This window comes from Sesamum indicum, unplaced genomic scaffold, assembly GCF_000512975.1.
Source record: "Sesamum indicum cultivar Zhongzhi No. 13 unplaced genomic scaffold, S_indicum_v1.0 scaffold00121, whole genome shotgun sequence".
NCBI classification, from domain to species: Eukaryota; Viridiplantae; Streptophyta; class Magnoliopsida; order Lamiales; family Pedaliaceae; genus Sesamum; species Sesamum indicum.
Genome location: NW_011628050.1, coordinates 210,999 through 232,692, shown reverse-complemented (window position 1 = coordinate 232,692; position 21,694 = coordinate 210,999). Strand labels below are relative to the sequence as shown.

Here is a 21,694-nt window from a genome sequence, read left to right as displayed (position 1 = left end):
GGTGGGTAGTTATTTTTTTTTTTACATATATAATAATAATATATTTTTAAATTTATAAAATTATTTATATATAATATAAGTTAAATAATTTTTTGAATCTAGACCTTTTATTTTTTTAAAATCTAACGATCGAGATTAATTGATTAGATCTAACGATCAATATTAGATTAAAGAAGATCCAACGGTCATTAATATAAGAAATAATATATAATAAGTAAGGGTATAACAGTTATTTTTTAAAAAATTAACACTGTTAGTTGGATTTAACGGAGAGGGGGCGATTGAGTTTAGTTTTACAAAACACAGTGGGGCTTTTAGCCTATTCTCATAACAAGGGGGTGCTTTTTGCAGACTTTTTAAAACACAGGGGGGTTTTATGCATTTTGTCCAAAAAATAGACATACTTATATGATTAAATTAAAATTAAACATACTTATTAACGAATTAAAAAAATATTTTTTTCTTTTAAATACATGTAGCTATGATAAGTTGCACCCATTAAAATGATTATTCGAATCCCTCAAACTTAATAAATAATTAGTTGACAAAATATACTCAATTGAATACATACTTCGATTAAATGAACACGAATAAATAATCTCAAAATAAAAAAAGTTCTACAATGCTTATAATATTTATTATTATTACCTTAAATGAAAATGATATTTTTTAAATATGATGATAAAGTTAAATTTCAAATCTATAATTTTAATAAATTATAAAAAAAGAGTTCTATAATATTTTGTCTAACAACTTTCATACTCCGCTTGTTACAAAATAGAACTTTTTGTCTAACAACTTTCATTTTTTTATGTTATACTTTTCTTTCATATATCAGCAAATTATTTGTACACCTTATTTTATTCCCTTTAGTTGTCTTCTATCATAGCAATAATTCATTCATTTATTTTTATGTAAAATGACCATCTTTATACAAAAATATATTTTTATGTACATATAATATCAATTAAATAATCTGAAATAGATAAATAAATAAATAAAAGCACTAAAAAATTTTGCGCGTGAAGAAATTTAAATATTAAGTGAATTTTTTATTCTTTAAATTTCTATATCAATTAATCGTGTAATAAGAGTAAGAACTAATTAAATAATAAATATATCAAATGATATTTTAACCACTTAATATTATGACAAGCAAAAGTTAATTACCATACGAGATGGAACCTTAATAAAAAGCACTAGCAACAGTAGCATACTAAATTTGTGTGGATAATGGTATGGTTATACTACTCAAAAATATTAATAAATTTGAAAGGTACTTATAGTATGCCATTTTGATTACCTAAACAAAATTTTTAGTTTTGAATTCAATAGAACAAATACATATATGCTATTCTCTAAAAGTAAAATGAGAATGCATACAAATACACTTTTCAAGTATGATTAAATCTATCAATGATATAATTTAAGTGAGATATTTAACCTAAGTTGTGAACTCCATTTTAACCCTACATTGTATTAATAGGTGTACTTTCGTGGTGACATAAAACATACAAAATAATTTAATTTAAAATAATGATAGAATTTAAAATTTTAAATCTAATGATTATATCAAAATACATATAAAAATTTTAACCAACCATTAACCACACAAATCAAGTTTATCGACATTAAAATAAACATTATATACTAAATTATGCATCTCAATAGGGATATATACTCATAAATACTATAAATAATATGCTAAATAGTTTGAACTTTATGCACGATATTCTATCACTAATTTTATAATTTTTACAAATTTTAAAGTGTTTACAACTTATTTTTTCGGCATGTTCTTTTATTTCAATAATTATTGACAAACTACATAAAGAAATAATTATTTATTTATTATGTTACTAAAAGTGGTAGTGATGTTTTAATTAATAATTAATTATAGTGAAAGTGATGTGATTACTTATAAATAATATGATTTGTGAAATATATATAATTATTATGAATTATTTACCACACATATAATTATATATAATGCAATTCACCAACAAATATAAATACATAATGGTAATATAATTTAACAAATCAAAAGTGAATTTTGTCCCTCCAAAAATATTTTAAGTTACGTCAAGAAATAAATTAAAACATACACCAATTTTAAAAAGTGAAAAGAGTCTTTCAGTTTAGACTTTATTTTCACTAATTGACCTCATTAATTACATATGTAAGGTAAATTCAAACAATTAAATTTTTTATTATTTTTATTTAATTAAATAAAAGACGAAATAAATAAACTAAATAACTGCACAATTGAATTGTGCATAAAAGAATAGAAATTTTAAACAAATATAGCTACAATAAATTATAACCCATTAGAATGATAATTCTAATCCCCTCAAGTTTAATAAATAACTAGTTAACAAAACATACCCAATACTTTTTAATTAAATGAAAGGGAAGAAAATAACCTCAAAATGAAAGGAGTCTAACAATACTGATAGAAAGTCAATATTATTGCCTAAATAAAGTTCCTAATTTGAAATAAATAAAATGAAAATGACCATGAAAATATGATAAAGTCAAATTGTAAGCATTTTAACCAAACACTAACCATACAATCACAAGTTTATCGACATTAAGATTTTGTGAAACTAATGGTAACCTTGTCCCCCAAGCATGATTTAGTCCCGTCAGAAACATGAACAACAATTTTGGTTGTCCAAACAGATGTAGGGTTCTACAAATTTCTTTTGATTGATACAATAGTTTAAAATTTAAGAGTTGACTGTTTAATTTCAATAACTATACGATAATTGTGGACAACAGACCCCCAATTTAATCAAGTATGATCCTTGTATTAAATACCAAATTAGTGATGAGATCATGTTCTTTTGTTAAACAAATCAAATCAAGTCCAAAAGAGAGTGTTGTTAACTTTGAATAATCGAAGCGCATTCCTTAAGCACCTGAGGTTTGCTTCCAAAGAACCACCTAAGGTCCCTCCATTGATGGCACCTTTAAACATTTGGTTTAAACAAAAATAAAACCTAAATTGTTGTGCAGAAAGAAAAGGCTACCAAGTAACATAGAAATGAACAGCAACACACTTAAAAGACAAAGCAACAGACCCAAATATGACTGGCATTTGCCTATTGTTTCTTATCGAGAGAAAAACCTCACCTCTTGACCTCACGTTTTACTCTTTATGTCTATTTCTGGACCCTGATCCAATATACCCATTTTAACAACTATGCAAGTCAAACCTTCTCTTGAGAAAATTGACATTAACATTTTTTATTGGCAAATGGTTATTCACCTCTGTGCCATTCTAAGAGCAACTAACACATCAAGAAATTAAAGTATGAGAATCTAATCAAAATGAGCTGCATTGTAATCATAACAATCATCAAGGAAGTACTACTCAAGATAAGTATCGAAAATAGCCAAAATCTTGCAACAAGTAAAAAATGCTAACCTTGAATCCACCATTTGGTGCCAATACATTTCCACAAAAAGCTTCAATTGCTATTTGGTTTCCTGTAAATCACTAATCTGCACCAATAAAAAGAAGGGGTTGACCCCCTTCACACAAGTTTTGTACAAAGGCTATCCTTCGTTACCTCAGTTATAATTATGCAATGCATTCACATTTTCATATGGCTTTAAAACTAACGCATAGCATTAAGAAAAAGCCAGAACACATCATACTACAACAAAGTATATGCAACTGGGAACAAATAAAATATAACCAAACCTTCCGTCAGCCAAATAAACCAAATATTGCATTCGCAGCATATGCAAATATGTTTTGTTAATTTCATAATGCTGATTGAGTGTTGTAGTGGTGATGGTGATGTTGACAATGGGGTGATCTTCAAGTGTCAATGTTGGACAATGGTGTATATTCCAGAGAAACTAGACATCAACTTGGTTTAAGTTTAAGTTGCTTACTTCAGATAAAAAATGATATAGCACAAAACAGAACTCTAAATACAAATACAATATCATGCCAAATAAGAAATATTCACTATGAGACAACGGTTTACCCTGTCTAGTACCAAAGTCAATCTAAGTGGAGTATATGCAATAATATATCGCACAATATCTCCACAACCTGAGTTTTGCAACAAAAATCAACATTGAACCCCCCCCCCCCAAATTTGTTGCTATTTCCTCTAAATCCCACCTAAATCAGTAATGCCTATAATGTTTTCCAAATGTAAAGATCTGCTAGACACTTAAATCACACACCAATTTCCTCTATAATTTGAAGTTTTTTTTATTAAAACAGAGATGATTTTGAATGTGTAAACATAAAAAATTCAATCTTTCCTCCCTACCTTATTTCTATGATATCAAGCAAGAAATACCACACATAATTAAGGTGAAGACAACAAGAGACTGTTCAGCAATACTAGTGGATAAGAGATCAAGTGGTATGCAAGAGAGAGAGGGGGATGAGTAAGCGAGAACATACTTCTCAGCCTTAATGTTTCTCTTCACTCTTCATTTTGCTCTTTAGATTTCAAATCATCAGATGGCTTAGGCTGTCATTAGATGGATTAGGTTGGTCTCAACATAGTCCTGTCATTCTACTAGAATGGGTTGCAAAAAGAGAAATGATAAGTACACAAGATCAAAAGACTAATTTTTATGCCCATCCTCACACCAAGCACAAAAGGGTCATGTATTTATAACATGACACCTGAACAACTTACCACAAAAGGTCGCAGCACATCAAATGTATGGTTGGAGCTAGTAACTTTCTCCACATCTCGTACAAGAATCTTCTTCGTCTTCAGCTCCTTGACTACAATAAGTCAATAAAAGGTGCCGTTAAATTAATCATCCCTTTAGTGGTTTAAAGCTTTAAAAGACAAGTCGTTGATTGTTCAACACTCAAAAGAGTTAATATTCAAAAACTATGCCCAAGAAAACAACAATTTAGGACTCACAAAGGACTAAAGAGCTTGGGTCATACTGACTGCACTACCCTACTGTAGTTGACTTTGGAGGTAATATGCATGGGCTCTTCAGGCTTAGGTACCGTATTTATCGATGGGATAGTGGTATAGCACATGAAATGGACATGACATAGTTGCATCCATCACATGAAGAGAGGGGAGGCGATCAAGGTTTTTCTTTGCAAGACTGAAGACATCTCAGATGGTTGTCACAACAGTGGTCCTATGGGGAAAAAGGAGGTTCTAGGAATGATTTACTAAACAGAATTAACAGCTTTTTAAGAAATATCTATGAACATGAAGTTGTTTCCAAAAAGTGGGGTTGTGGAACAACTGCTAGTTGCCATCTCACCAGAATAATGGTACCAATGGAAGAAGTTCTTGCTTCAAAGATCTCATATTGAAAACAACTTTAGCATATAGAAGATCATTTGTGAATTGATCATGCTGCAAGACCTTTATCCAATTGATATCACCAACCTACAATCGGAAGCAATGAACTTTATTAGAAAAAGAGAAGAAATTTAATAGAAAATATTTATAGTATTGTCACCATCTCATCACTTTGGTTGGAAAGTGTATAGTCCGTTTAGGAATGTCTTTAAAGAAAGGCTTGGTACACATTTTCAGAGCTTCTGGTGGATCAAGAGTCTCCTGTTTCAACTTAAGTTCATGTGTTGCACGAGAGTGTTCAGCAAGATCCTCCTGGGTCATGAAGTAGATATAGAAAAGAATACCTGCATCTCAATAGTTAAACGGTGTGAGTTATTCAAAATGATTTTTTTTATTAAAGGAGCAAAGACTGCTTTGGAGCCTTCCTTATTCTAGCTTAAATGCCTTTAAAGGTTCCTAATATTTTAATGGCTCGAAGAGATCCATATCATAAATCTGGTTCCTCTGTAAAGTAAAAAGTTCTTATCAAAAGGAGCAGAGAAGAAACCAAGTTAATGAAGATATGCTAACAATATAGGACTCCTTACAATGGTCCGAAGCATCAATGCTAAGTCACCAGGAAATGATCCGGTATTGTTTTCTCTGAGAGAAAACTCAATTGTATTCATTGATGCTTCTACAGAGTCAGAATGGAAGCCTTCTTCTGCCAGCATTTGGTCTCAACCCTGACCCGAATTGGCTCCGCTGTCTTTTGCCATTAATTCAGTGTTTTTGTCATGAAGATTTAGTATGTAATTCAGCAAAACATCAGCCAATCCAATTTTTGCATATTTAAAAATGTATTTGTCAGGGATGACTATTTGATTATATTAAGTGATCTCGTATGAGTTTGTTGTGCAACTTTAATTATTTGCATCAAAAAAGGGAAAGGAATCAAGGAAAAATGCAGACCACGTACACATCATTAACATACTCTTAAGTTACAGCACAAGATTTCTCAAATAATATAACCACAAGAGCTACATGCATGCAATACTCAAGTTGAGAGACTAATGTATCAATGCCAGAAAATATAATGGCGGCCTCCCCAACCCATCTAACAATGACAGAACATAGCTTTTCGATCATAAAAGTTCTCGAGATCACTATTTGCGCATCCTTCGAAAAGGCACACAGCGCGCCATGGCTCCAGGAGCCCTTGGCGCCATTGTGCGCCGTGCACCAGCGGCTACTATGAACCTCACACATACCTGGATAAACCTCATTCAAAGTGTTCAACGAGATATGGAAGAGAAAAGGGATTTGATAGTTAACCATGATTTCAAGCGTCGCATACCTGGATAAACCACATTCGTAGGCCATGAAAGATTAGTGTTGAATAATTTATATACTTGTCTATATGCAGCATGTCTGTAACTCTTAAACTCAAGCACAACTTGTACATTTCTTATTGGTTTAGTTTAAAGTTTTACCCATGGGGGAGAAGGATCCCCATAAGCAGCACCACTGCTATATATTGAACTTGCACCGTGCTGATATGGCCATCTAAAAGGAACAATCATAAAATTAAAGATAACTATAACAATATAGCAGCTAAACATTTGTTAGTATAATTATTGCCAGTTTTATTGGTAAAATAATATCAAGGCCAGAACCTATCACTTCCAAACCAAAAATAGTAGTCAGATAAGGATGAGCATGTCAAAATATAGGCTTTTACACAGGATATTTAAGATAGCCATCAAGACATGTAACAATTTTTAGATAAACCAGAAATAGAAAGAAAAGACTGTTGCAAATTTTTTGAAGTTATTGCCTCCCAGACAAAATGAAATGCTATTATTCCCTATTATAAATATGTAAAAGCTAAGCTTATCAAACTCCCCAACCTTAAACCAATGCTAGTCCTCAAGCAAAAGTCTGACACCGAGAAAAATATGTTCTCAACATTCGGCCAATAATTCGCAATAAAAAATGTAACCTATTTGCAAATAATCTCAAAACACAAATGCAATACATTATGCAAATGCTAACTTATCGTAATGAGAGTAAGAAGCCAGTCACATCACAACATTGTCTTGCCAAGTAGAGAGTAGAACAATCAAGCTTCCACAAAATCATAGGTTTCTAAATGTCACCATACTCATCGCTTCAACACAACACCCTTTATCTCCTTATTTATGCGTAAGTTGGGACTATTTTTGTTGTTCTTTCTTTTCTTTGGCCACTAATGATTTTTTTCCCCTTCCCCTTTTGTCTTGTCACGGCTTTTCTTTCCTTTCTTTTTTTCTTTGTTTTTGCCGTGTATTACGTTCTTTAGGCCGTATTTTGGTCTTTTGACGCGAATGACAACACTTGTGGTGAAGGCACCCGGTTACTCAACCAAAAAACATCGTATTTCGGTCTTTTGACGCGAATGACAACACTTGTGGTGAAGGCACCCGGTTACTCAACCAAAAAACGTTTTACCTAAAGTGCTTTGCATGCTCATGGCTCTAGTCACCGTTTTACGTGAATAACAATATTTGTGATGAAGTTACCCAGTTACTAAGACCTAAACCAGCGGAGCAGATGTAAGTTTTCTTTTTCTTGCTATTCTTTCTTTTTTTTTTTTTCATTCATGCTAAAAGAAATTTTTACGGGGATGGCCTTTGAATTTTTGAAAATGATGCATGTCCCATGTTAGGTTAATAAGGATCAATCGGGCGGCGTTTTGATAAACATATATGATTTCACAAGAACTCATACGATTGAGTGGAAGCAAAGACATTCCAACTCTTTTTCCAGCAATTTAAAATGCATGAAATTAGGCCTCAACTACTCCACATTTACTCAAAGCAACAATCACATAACGCAAGTGCACATTCATGTCTCAATCTTATGATTCCTAAACCACATTTATGCATCAAATTACCAACTACCACTCTCGATAAACTCGAAGAAAAAAAAAAGTAGTTTGATAGTATTTGAAAAAAGAAAACAAAACGGAAGTAGTGTGATAGTATAACAGACGACCAATAAAAACTTGAAAAGGTAGAATTCTTTACATTTGAAATGGTTTATTGGGTCCTTCATCAAAATTTGAATATGAGAAGTTCTATGTAATTTCAATTGAACCAAGAGTCTAAACCCAAAATGCTAAACTATCATACTGACATTCCAACAATCAAATATGTCTCAAAAAACTCAATATACCATAAAGAGCAAATACATATTGTTTACTTGATTGAGATTACACTGAAGTACATCCCAATCAAAAAGATGAGGAACACCCACAATAGTATATCAATTGGAAACCATTGAAAAACCATCCAAGAATATTTTTCAAAAGAACAAACTTGCTAGCTATAAAGAAAAGTACTGCACCATAGTGGAAATGATGAATATCAAGATTTCAAGGTAACAATACAAACACATAAAAGGAAACATGTCTAGTGAATGAAATGAAGACTGGGAGTCAAGAAAACTTTTTACCACCATTATCAGTTTGCAAACACTTTCTACTTTCTTTAATCATCATGTGTGTTATTGTTTTCAAAGTCCCAGCCCTCCCAGTACAGCTGTAGTGTTCCTCCTAGTTGCCACTTCATACACACTCCATTAGTAGCTAGCAAGCATAACGAAAAACTGATAAGTTTGTGATTCCTCAACCAAAACTATTGCAAGTTCATAAGAGGACGTTTATTATAGGTCATTCGGCACTTTTGAATAAAAATTACAAACAGGCTTACTTCTAAAGCCTTGATGACTCCCTCATGCTCTACCGCCTTCTACAACCATTCCTCCGAACTTCCCTTATACAAATCCACAAGCTTGCTCACCTATGTGGTCAAAAAACAATCATACAAGGCAATTGTCAAATGCATCGATATGGCAAGAGTCAAGATGTCTGCACGTAAATATGAACCACCAATGCAATGCTTAAAAGAGATAAGTAAGAAGGCCATCATATAACTAAGAAGAGCATGAATCATTATAGACGCAACAGACGCCCAAAAGAAAAGTGACAGTCTTTTAAGCAAGACCTTCGTTCTTTGTTATGCTTTGTTATGATGATCGCCATACTTTAGAATAAAGTACAAAATAGATTAGGTCAAACCTTACTCAAGCAATTAAGTCTTGAAGTCACCACTACAAGTATAGACCCACAGAGAAAGTATGATTCACGATCAAAATTATCATTCCTCATACCAAAAGATTCACATTATACTGTTATGAACAAAACTAACCGGGCAATATGAACACTTAGACACAGAAATGAGGATGAGAGTTTGAAAGAAGATGAAAACAGAGAGAAGGAGAGAATAAGCTAGAAATTCATTCATAATGAGCCGTTTACAACCTTGAGCTCTCTTTTACAAAAGTCTGATGAAACAGACAAAATGACAGAACATAAAAGCTGAAATCAACATTAAAATTCCATTAGAAAAAGAGGTTGTTTGTCCTTGAAATGGAATTCGCATTGGCTCTAAGCAAACTTGCAGAAATCCTCAAAAAAGAACAGCAGCAGACTTCAGTGTTGCGCCATAATCCCCAGCCGTCCACGTGTCACTCGCCTGATCATATTTGAGCGGTTGTGATGAGCTTCGAATCCCCAATTTTACTCGCCTCTCGATTGCGCCCTAATTCGCCTGAAACGACGCCATCTTCAATCAGGTTCCCAAAGTTATCCCCAATCTCCCTCGTTTGTTTGATCTGACGGTCCTCATCTTTCCCTTTGATCCGACGTCTCCCATTAGAAGTCGCATTTTGGCTTAAAAGTGCGACACTCCTTCCCGCTTTTTTTGAGCCTTGACCCCAAGGATCAAAGTCTGGAAATTTTGCTGCAACAGAGTGATAATCTTCCCAAACGGCTTGTTCTGGAGATGAATGAGACCACTTGATTAGCACCTGAGGAACACCCACATTGTTCCTGGGTATCATTCTCCAAGCTAAAATGGTAGTTGGATAAATTTTGAAGGTTTCATCTTCGAATTCAGGCAGCTGGTCTGAAGGGAAATACTTAGAGCCAATCTTCCTCTTGAGCAATGATACATGGAATACAGGATGTATCTTTGAACCTGGAGGCCTGGAGGTAACTCCAGCTTATAAGCCACCTTGCCTACCTTTTCAATGACCTTATAAGGACCGTAATACTTGGCTGAAAGCTTCAATCTCTTCCTAAAGGCCACAGACGTTTGCTTATGAGGTTGTAATTTCAGAAAAACCTCATCTCCTACCTGGAATTCCCTTTCAGTTCTCTTTCTGTCAGCATAAATTTTCATTCTATGCTGAGCCAGCTGCAAATTCTCTTTCAACATTTGTAAGACCTTGGCCCTCTCCTGTATAAGCTCCTCAACATCACTGTGGTGACTCTGTTGGTAAGGGCCCATGGTAAGTTGTTGAGGGGGATAACCATATAATGCCTGAAATGGGGTAGCTTTTAAACCAGTGTGAAAGTTAGTATTGAACCAGAATTTAGCTAATGTCAGCCATTGAGCCCACTTTTTTGGCTTTTGCTGACACATACATCTCAAATAATTCTCAAGGCATTGGTTGACTCTTTCAGTTTGCCCATCACTCTGAGGATGGTAAGCCGTAGACATGTCTAAAGATACCCCTGATAGCGTAAATAACTCCCTCCAGAATTTACTAGTGAACACCTTATCCCTGTCAGACACAATGCTAATAGGCAAGCCATGAAGTTTGTAAATATTATCAAAGAAAACCTTTGCAATAGATGCAACAGTGTAAGGATGTCTGAGGGCAATAAAATGAGAGTACTTGGTTAACATGTCCACAATAACCATGATTGAATCCTTGCCCTCGGAATTAGGGAGTCCTTCCACAAAATCCATAGAAATGCATGACCAGGCCTGGTCTGGAATTGGTAGAGGCTGCAGCAACCCAAAGTAGGGGCGGTTTTCATGTTTTGATCTCTGGCAAACCTCACACTCCTTCACCCAATTTTCAACATCATTTTTCATAGTAGGCCAATAAAACAGCAACTTGGCCCTCTGATAAGTTCCAGAAATCCTTGAGTGGCCCCCAAGTGCTGAGTCATGGAGAGCTTTGAGAATTTTCTGTCTGATTTCTCCATGGCTCCCAACACATAATCTCCCTTGTTTCTTCAGTACTCCTATTTCATAAGCATAGTCAGGAAATGATTGAGGTTCTATGATTTTTGCTTGGATCACTGTCTGGAATAAGGTATTCCCTTCATAACTTGCTTGCACCTCTTGCATCCACATAGGAATCTGTGTGGATATGGCACAAGAATGCTGAGTATCAATCACTTGATCCATTCTGGATAAAGCATCAGCAGCTCTATTTTCAGTCCCCTTTTTATATTGCACTTCATAACTGAGACCTAGGAGTTTGGTGACCCATTTTTGCTGCAACATAGAATCAACCCTTTGGTCTAGTATGTGCTTGAGGCTCCTCTGATCCGTTTTGATAATAAAGTGGTTCCCCAACAGATAATGTTTCCACTTGGTTACTGCCAAAAGTAATGCCAAAAACTATTTCTCATAGGTAGATAATCCAAGGTTCCTTGCAGCCAGAGCCTTACTCAAATAGGCTATTGGTTTTCCTTCTTGCATCAGTACGACACCAATCCCCTTCCCACTTGCATCTGTCTCTACAATGAAGGGTTTGGAAAAATTTGGCATGGATAACACTGGAGCTGTAGTCATCACTCTCTTGAGCTGCTTGAAGGCTTCATCAGCTTCTGGGTTCCAACCAAAAGCATCCTTCTTCAATAATGCTGTTAGGGGCCTGCTAATTGACCCATAATCCTTGATAAACGTCCTATAGCATCCAGTGAGCCCAAGAAAACCCCTCAGTGCTTTGACATTTGAGGGAACAGGCCATTTCACCATGCTTTCAATCTTTCCTGGATCAGTTGCAACTCCCTCCTAAGAAATTATATACCCTAAGTACTCCACCTTCTTCTGAGCAAAATAGCACTTACTTTGATTTGCATACAGCTGATGCTTTCTCATCAATTCCATCACCTTTCTGAGATGCACTAGGTGCATTCCCCAGTCCTTACTGTATATTAGAATGTCATCAAAGAACACCAGGACAAATTTTCTAAGGTAAGGTTCAAACACTGTGTTCATGAGTGCTTGAAATGTGGATGGAGCATTGCATAAGCCAAAAGGCATAACCAGAAATTCATAGTGTCCACTGTGGGTGATGAAACTTGTTTTAGGAACATCATCCTTCCTCATTCTTATTTGAAAATAACCAGACGTCAAATCAATTTTGGAGAAGAATTTAGCACCATAAAGCTCAGAAAGCAATTCATCTATGACAGGTATAGGGAATTTATGTTTCACAGTGAGCTTGTTAAGATATCTGTAATCTACACACAGCCTCCATCCACCATCCTTCTTCTTCACTAAGAGTACTGGGGAGCAAAGGAGCTTTGGCTTGGTCTTATGATCCCATTCTCTAGCATTTCCCTTACAAGCTTCTCAATTTCTGTCTTCTGTCCATAAGCATACATGTATGGGTGTTGTTTCTTAGGTATGGCCTCTGGTAATAATTCTATGCAATGCTCAATACTCCTCTCAGGTGGCAAAGATCTTGGTTCCTGGAACACATCCTTGTACTGCTGTAATAACTCAAGTACTTGACTATCTCTTGTCCCTTCATGTAGAATCTTGTGATTGAGGTATAATTCACCTTGCATATTATGATTTCTCTTTCTCATCAAGCTGATCATAGCACTCATTGATGTATCTCTAGTTTCATAAAGTGGGGCATATAAAATCAGTTTATTCCCTGAATGGTTGAGAGTGTTTTAGATTGACTAAAATTCAACTCCACAGGATCATAACCACTAAGCCAGTCACATCCAAGAACCAAATCATATCCCCCTAGTTTGAGCAATCTTACAGGGTGTGTAAACTTCCTCCCTTGCATTTCCCAAGTAAACTGATCACATTCTAATTTGCTAGCAAGCTTGCTGCCATCTGCTACTCTAATCATCATAGGAGTAGTGCTCTCTATCTTGCAGTTAAGAGTTCTTGCCACCTTCTCATCTAAGAAACAGTGAGTACTCCCACTGTCTATAAGGATGAGGATCTCCTTGTCTCCTACCCTGCCAATCATCTTCAATGTTTTACAGTGATCCTGTCCCTTCATAGCATGTAATGATACAGCTATATCCCCTTCCTTCACCTCCATTTCTTCAGGTTCAGTTTGTTTTTATCATTCCCTTCAAGTTCTTTAGCTTCTTCATCCTCCAACAGCATATAAAACTATTTATACTTACATCTGTGGCCCGGTACAAAGGGTTCATCACACCTATAGCATAATTTTTTTTCTTTCTTGGCTCTTACCTCAGCCTCAGTAAGGAGTCTCTTAGGTTGAAAGTTTGATCTGAGAGTGGGATTCTTGAGTGGTGGTTTATAAGGTGGTTTTGGGTGAGGATTTCTGTTTACGGGTTGAGCCCTCTTTAATATAGCACACACAGCAAACTCTTGTCTTCTTGCTAGAACAATGGCTTTGTTTAGTGATGTAGGTTCACAAGGGGTTACAAGTGATTTAATCTCATCCTTGAGCCTGCTGATAAACTTCATCATAAGGAACTCCTCCTCCATGTTCTTGTTAAATACCATCATCTGATCCTTAAGTTGCTCGAACCTCTCCAAATATGCATTAACAGTGGTCTCTTGTTGGAGTCTGTTGAAGGCTGTCATGACCCTCTCGTAATCAAGGTCCTCAAATCTCTCAAGAATGCCTTTAACCAGCTCATCCCAAGATGGAATCTCCCTTTTTTCAGTATACCCCTGGTACCATAATTTCGCTTTCCCTTGCAAGTAGATGGAAACCATGCAAACCTTTTGATCTTCAGGTATAGGAATCATTTGAAAATACCGTGTACATCTCCTAACCCAACTCCTAGCATTTTCACCATCAAAATATGGGAATTCCAGTCTATTCATGGTGCCATAGGAACTGGTTTGCCTAGGGGATTGTGTCTCCTGCCTGAAGGTGATGGCTCCTTCCTGTCTGAAAGGGGTGGTACCCTCAGGTTTATAGCCCGTGTTCATGGCTACCCTTGAAGAGGACCCCTTCTCCACAGATGCTGTCAATCCTTTCCCAAGAACAGATTTGTTCTTGTTGTACAGTTTTTCCACCATACTTTGCATTTGTTGTTGCATTGTTAGCATGTTGCGTTCCATGTTTAACATCGAAGCTTGGATATTTTCATGTTGTGCTCCATTTGATCCATCCTATTGTGTAGTTCTTCCTCACTTGCCTGCCTTCTGGCTTTTTCATCCAAGACCACAACCTCAGTTTTCTTTTGGGCTTCTTGTAATTCTTTTAACCTCGTTCCATCAGCCATGTTTGGCTTCCTTTTTCTATTTGTTTTTAAGTTCCAAGGATCGCTGGCTCTGAGGCCAAAATGTTATGAACAAAACTAATCGGGCAATATGAACACTTAGACATAGAAATGAGGATGAGAGTTTGAAAGAAGATGAAAACAGAGAGAAGGAGAGAATAAGCTAGAAATTCATTCATAATGACAGAACATAAAAGCTGAAATCAACATTAAAATTCCATCAGAAAAAGAGGTTGTTTGTCCTTGAAATGGAATTCCCATTGGCTCTAAGAAAACTTGCAGAAATCCTCAAAAAAGAACAGCAGCAGACTTCACTGCTGCGCCATAATCCGCAGCCGTCCACGTGTCACTCGCCTGATCATATTTGAGCGGTTGTGATGAGCTTCGAATCCCCAATTTTACTTGCCTCTCGATTGCGCCCTAATTCGCCTGAAACGACGCAGTCTTCAATCAGGTTACCAAAGTTATCCCCAATCTCCCTCGTTTGTTTGATCTGACGGTCCTCATTTTTCCCTTTGATCCGACGTCTCCCATTAGAAGTCGCATTTTGGCTTAAAAGTGCAACATATAGAAACCAAAAATCCACAAACAACCGCATGCAACCACAGATCCAGAAAAATTCACATCCACGAAAAATGTTTCAAGATGAATAACACCATAAAAATAAAATAATTACATAAATATAAACAAATTAAGAAGCTAAAAATATACTTACATAGATACAAATAGAGAAGTCCTCCAATTAATTTCTTTTCCTTTTTTCTTGACCTTTCTTCTCTGTTGCTTTGTTTTTTCAAAACCCTAAACGAAAAAAACAAATAAAAAATCGAGACATGTGAGTGTGTATGTGGATTTGATGGGTTTTCGCGTCAAATGGTGGATTGAGAAAAATGGTTTTGAGGGTGTTTACCAGTAAGGTTTTCTTTCTTGAATTTCGTGTTGTATCCACCCCCACTGCTGCTTCAACCAAGGGTGCACAGGGGCACCATGAGGGCTCGTCACTTTCGACGCATAGGGTCGGCCATCCTCCACAACGAACGAACACCGTCTCTCCTTCAACGAGGCTGTGAAAACCCTTAAATTTTATAGCTGATTGGTGAACAAAGACATGTCCGCTTACATCAATCGGAGCAATAAACCCAAATGTAAGCACTTAATGACCCCCTTTTTCACATCACCCTCCACCATTGGTACAAAACCCTAACCGCTCACTCCCTCTCTGTTGTCTTTCGTTTTCTTTCCTTGGTTCTCCTTCTCTGTTTTCTTGAGTTGAGAGAAGAGGAGAGGGGAAATGAACATGGTGGGTTTGGGGGTTTTGGTGTGTTTGGATTGAGAGAGGAAACGGGAAATGAACACTGTGGGTTTGGGGGTTTGGGATTGTGTATTTCTAGTAGAGAGAGAAGGTTTCTGCCATTTGCTTCACTTATATATAATATATATACATACATACTTGCACATAATAAAGTGGGTATAATTGTCAAATTTGGATTGTTGATTTGAACGATCATAAAATTGGGAGTGAATAGCTTTTTTCATTATAAATAATTAAATCTATATTTTTTGTATATTTATTCTATAATTCTATATTATACTCTGTAGCTATGTTATTTATAAAAATAAGAACAATTCTGTATTATACTCTGTAGCTATGTTATCTATAATACGACTGTGCTTAAAAAAATTTCTGTTATTTTTTTATTCAACTAATTTAATCCTTAATATTATTTTATTAAGGATAAAATATAAAATAATATTATTTTTTATTAGTTACCTTCATTTACTATCAATAGCGTACCATTGACATAGATTAATTTAAAATTTAAAATAAAAATGTGAACTCAAATTCAATAGAATATCAACAAGTTATTTCAATAAAAGCAAGACCTTTTCCCTAACACAATTTTGCACAAGTACTCATACCTAAAGCACTACATCAAGATTATTTTTTCATCACTTTTAGACATCATTGCTGCTTTATTCTGATCAATTTTATCTTTCTAAAACTGTTTACTAACTTGAGCGTCAGAATGTAACATGTTTTTTGCAAGTCTCGTGTTTTAGGCTTGTAAATGACTAATGTTAAATGACTCAAGCTACTTTAATTCGTATCAAATCATAATAAATATAATTATATATAATATGCATGTAGACAATTTCTTAGAATCTTATTATTATTATTTAATTTTTACATGATTATAAATCTAATTAAAGGGTAGTTTTAAATTATAATATATACAACCAAAAGATCATAGTAATTAATTACTTTACATTTTACATCCATATATTTATAATAAATAAAAATGTATGTCATTGAAATCAATCCATATTTTTAATTTGCTTGAAAAATGAAATAAGGTTTTAATTTTTTTCCTAATTGTGAAAATTAGGGAAAAAATAAATAACTCTTATTTTTTTATTTTTTGAACTCTTATACTAACTATCACCAAAATTGTTTACATATAATTTTCTTGTAATAATCTCTTTAATTTTTATTTTATTCATTTTGTTGGTGGAAAATAGTCTAAATTACGAATATTTTTTTATGGAATGAATTGAAGAAAAAAAGCATAAAAATCATTGATTAATCTTATTAAATTATATTTGAATTAAAAATATAAATATACAGAAATTAAATTACTTATTAGTGAAAATGATGCAATGAAATTGTTCTAGACCAAGTAATAAGTGCATAAAAAGTATTTCACAAATCACAGACTTATTTAATTCATCAAATAAGTTTTGAATAATATGATTATGATTTTATAATTAATATAACAAACAAAATTAATTATGAAACCACTTACGGAGTAAGTAATCTTATTCTAAGTTTGCTTTTCATAAATAATAGATTTTAACTTAAACTTATTTAAAGTCCTTCCTTCTAATTGAAATTTATCTTTGTTGAACTTGCGGTATTATACTGTTTAATCAGGCATCTCAACATATACACTACAAAAAAAAAAAAAACACAGAATTCAGGTTGATTTTACAAATGGTTTTTTCAGGATTTGGCACGGTTATAAACTGAAAAAATCATTTTAAAACGGAGTTTAGAAAGGTTTACGAACTGTCATTGTAGGGGCCGTTCGTAATATATAGGAATGGTTAGTGAAGGATCGTTCCAATTTTGGACGGTTATTATAACATCTTGATAGTGACCGTTCCTTATAGTTTATTTGAACATAAAAATTATTTTTTTTTTAATTGAAACGCATTGAATAACATTTGAAACAGTTATGTAATTTAATTTGGGTTATTTTTGGAGTGTCAGTGGAGAGCCCCAGGAAGCCTTGCCCCGGTCACCCGCTCTGAAGAAAGTCAGAAGGACCCCGTTTGTGGGGAAAAAGAATGAAGAATGCAATCCCCCCCTTTTGGAAACAATTTACTTTTCTAGTCTGCTCCCTTTCCCCATTGTAAATGGGGATGAAATAGTTTTATTTTATTTGTGGATGCTAATTTTGCTTTCCTTTTGACTCCTCCCAGCCAAGTTTTAGACCGAGGGTCATAATGCGACATTCCATGTTTCCTTATTCATTTTCTACTTGAGGTTTGATCGTGCTATACTATACTTTTACATGATATGATGTTGGAATCTTGCTTGGAGGGGGCCCTTTAGTATATCAGGTCCTTTAGGGTAAAGGTGTATTGCTGAATATTTCTCTTGTTATGCTGTCAACCCTGCATCTTTAGCTGCTATTTTCTCTTGAGGACGGTGTTAGTTTTTAAGATATTTTTGCTAAAAATAAATATGCATGTACCTAAGAAAAGGCATACAAGGGCTTTATAAAGGGCTCAAGGTTTCCCTTATGACGGATGCATGAGTATTTTTTTGCACGAAATACTCCTATGTTATTTTATGTCTCGTCTTACTATTTTAGAAAGTGTGAAAAAATGGCATACCTTTGTGAAGGATGCCCCTATGCTGGGGAGGATGCCCCGCAAGAGGAGTTGTTTGGTGACGGGGGATATCCTTAGGAAGGACCTTTTTGTTTGAGTGGGGGTGTCCTTCAAGAGGACTTATTTGCTTGAGGGGACGTCTTTCATCATGTGTAGAATTTTTTAAGGTTGTGTATGTTCCATAGTCGAGGTAGAGGACGCCGTTCACCATTTTCTAACTCATAAGCTCTTCGGCCTATTGCTTCTGTGACTTTATGTGGTCCATCCCAAGTGGGATCTACCTTTCCTACCGGCTTTAGAGTGTCCACTCTTCGTAATACTAAATCTCCAACTTGAAAGCTCTAAGTTTGTAAACTTTTGTTGTGGGCACTGATCATAGTATTTTTGTACTGTTGTATGCAGAGAAAAGGATTTTCTTTTAATTCTTCAATAGTGTCTAGATTTTTCGTTAGGAGTTCTGTATTATTCTCTTTAGAAAAATGTAGGATTCTAGGAGAGGGTATCCCCAGTTCTCAGTCCCATAGACTATGGTAAATGGACTCTCCCTCGTAGACCCTCGAGGTGTTGTCTTGTAAGCCCATAAAACACTAGTTAATTCATCTGCTCAATTTTCACCAACTCGTCCTAATCTCCTCTTAGTCCCTTGTACCAATATATGGTTGGTGGCCTCCACTTATCCATTGGAGTGGGGGTGTGCTATCGATATGAACCTTTGCTTGATGTGTAATACTCATAAATTTATTCTTAAGAATTGTATTAAAGGAATGATATCTGACATATGTAACATTATCATTTTATCTAAATCATTGAAGATTCTCCAAGTTATTTACAACTGAAGTATGTCTTTTAATTATCATATGATCTTTGAACAATACTATTAAGTATGCCCAGTTCTTGTAATTTATTAACTGGTTTTTGAGTATGTAAATTTAATTAGTCATGATAAAAAGTATAATTATATCAAATTATAATTTTGAGTATACTTCTCTTTCATTTGACTTAAAATACTAATTATAATAAAAAGTATAATTATATCAAATTATATTTTCGACTCTTTCATATTGGCTCTGTCTTGTTAATTAGTTGTAAGAGGGTTAAAATAGAGTTCACATCCTAAATTATGTTTAAATTATGTGGACTTAATATATGTAACTCCATCATCATATTTCAAATTATCATTCTCATTCTGGTTAAGAATAACAAAAATTTATTTGTATTATTAAATTCAAATTAAAAACTTTACTTATGCAATCAAAATGATATACTATAAGTACTGTAGAATTCTTTTGTAGTTATGTCATCTATTGAGTATGCCCCTCTTGCTAATACTATTTAATAAGATTGTATTCCGTAACTAAATTTTGATTGTCATATGGCTAAAATACCTGTTTTGATTCATAATTATCCATATTATTTTCTCCCCTTCTATTTAATTAAATAAATATAATTTAAAATATGTACTTGAATCAGGTGTGTCTTATCAACTAGTTTTTTACTAAATTTGAGGGGATTAGAATAATTATTTTTTTGAACAAAATGTATAAGTTAACTAGTTATTATTTATCATAATTATATTTATTTGAATTTGTCTAATCTTTTAATGCACGTGTGGAGTAAATTATATAATTAATAAAGTTTAGTTTTTAAATTCCATTGTCATATTTTAGTATTTTATTTTCACGATGATTCTCATTTTATTTATTATATCTTTAAAGGTGTGTCTTTTTGCACTTTTATTTAGGAAAAAATCCAGAGACCCCCTTTGTGATAATAGAAATGATTAAAAAAATCCCTATAAAAATTGAAGTATCGAACAGCCCCCCTGTGTTATAAAATAAAGTTAAAAAAAAATCCTCCGTATAGAAATTGAGCCACACTCGCTCTTTACTGTGAATTTGCTATAAAAGTACTTTTTTTTTTTACATTTTTGCCCTTCTCTCACATCTAATATATATAATATTATATATTTATTAATAATAAAATATTATATAATTATTTAATTAAATATTATATATATTTATTAATAATAAAATATTAATTTTTATATAATAATTCTTTAATTAAAATATTATATATTTTTATTAATAATAAAATATTATTTTAATTAAATTAATTTATATATTTAAAAAAGAAAATGTAGCCACCCGCCGCTGCTGAAGCGGAGGACGTGGGACCGTGCCCTCCTCACCCTTGGGCGATGGCCGTGGGGGGAGAAGGGGAGTGGGAAGCGAAACAGGTGGGATTGGGGGTGGGAGACGGGGGTTATAATTATTATTTTAATTTTTTTTATAAATTATAATTATATATATTGTAAATATATTTTAATAGTTATAAATTATATATATTACAAATTAAAATAATATTATATTAATATATTTAGTTTGACCGGTTGACTACAAAGGGTATTTTAGTCATTATTTCGAAAAAATGATGTTCAAATTGAACACGGGGCAATAATGATTATTTATTCATAACATAGGGATGATTTTTTATATTAAAAATTTCATAGGGGGATTTTTGATATTTTTATATATCACAGGGGATCAAAATGAATTTAACCTCTTTTATTTATGTAGCCTTAAAATGTTTAAAAAAAATTATTTATTAAGAAGTGTAGTAAGTTGCCAAATTACGATTATGGTTTCATTCTTAATGCTTATTTATTTATTTTTTAAAATTTACTTCAGAACTAATATGTTAGTATACAATTATTTCTTATATTTAAATTTATCATTTATTTATTTGACAAAATATAGTCTAAGTTAAATCCTTTAGTATCTAATTCTACTTCCAAGTAATTATCATATTTAGATTTACACTACTTTTTTACTTTAACTTTTGTCCATATAATGAAAAATGATTTTTTAGTGAAAAATAATTTCCCTTTTAAATTATTGTTCAATAGTTAATTTTTATCGGCAACAATTATAATATTCTAGAGTTAATTAGTTTATTATTTTATTAAAATACTAATTTTTAATATTGTTTTATGATGTCACTCACGGTTAATATGTATTTAGTGGTCCTGAATTTGGTATAAAAATATAATTATAAAATTTAATTCATTTACCAAAAATATGTTAGTATATAATTATTTTTAAAATCTATATTTTAAGTAGATCAAAAGACAAGATACAAAATGCAAATT

General features: G+C 33.5%; 1 long non-coding RNA gene and 1 pseudogene across 1 annotated transcript; one reads left to right on the top strand and one right to left on the bottom strand.

Annotated features, from left to right (window-relative positions):
- LOC105179096 overlaps nucleotides 1-3,891 on the top strand; it is an 18,078-nt pseudogene extending 14,187 nt beyond the window's left edge.
- A 4,912-nt stretch (nucleotides 3,892-8,803) lies between these two features.
- Nucleotides 8,804-16,033, bottom strand: LOC105179088. Its single transcript, XR_849210.1, has 4 exons — nucleotides 15,560-16,033; nucleotides 15,365-15,450; nucleotides 9,044-9,133; nucleotides 8,804-8,919 (listed from the first exon to the last, which is right to left on the bottom strand). It is a non-coding gene; the product is annotated as an uncharacterized LOC105179088 (long non-coding RNA).
- Between the last annotated feature and the right edge of the window lie 5,661 nt (nucleotides 16,034-21,694).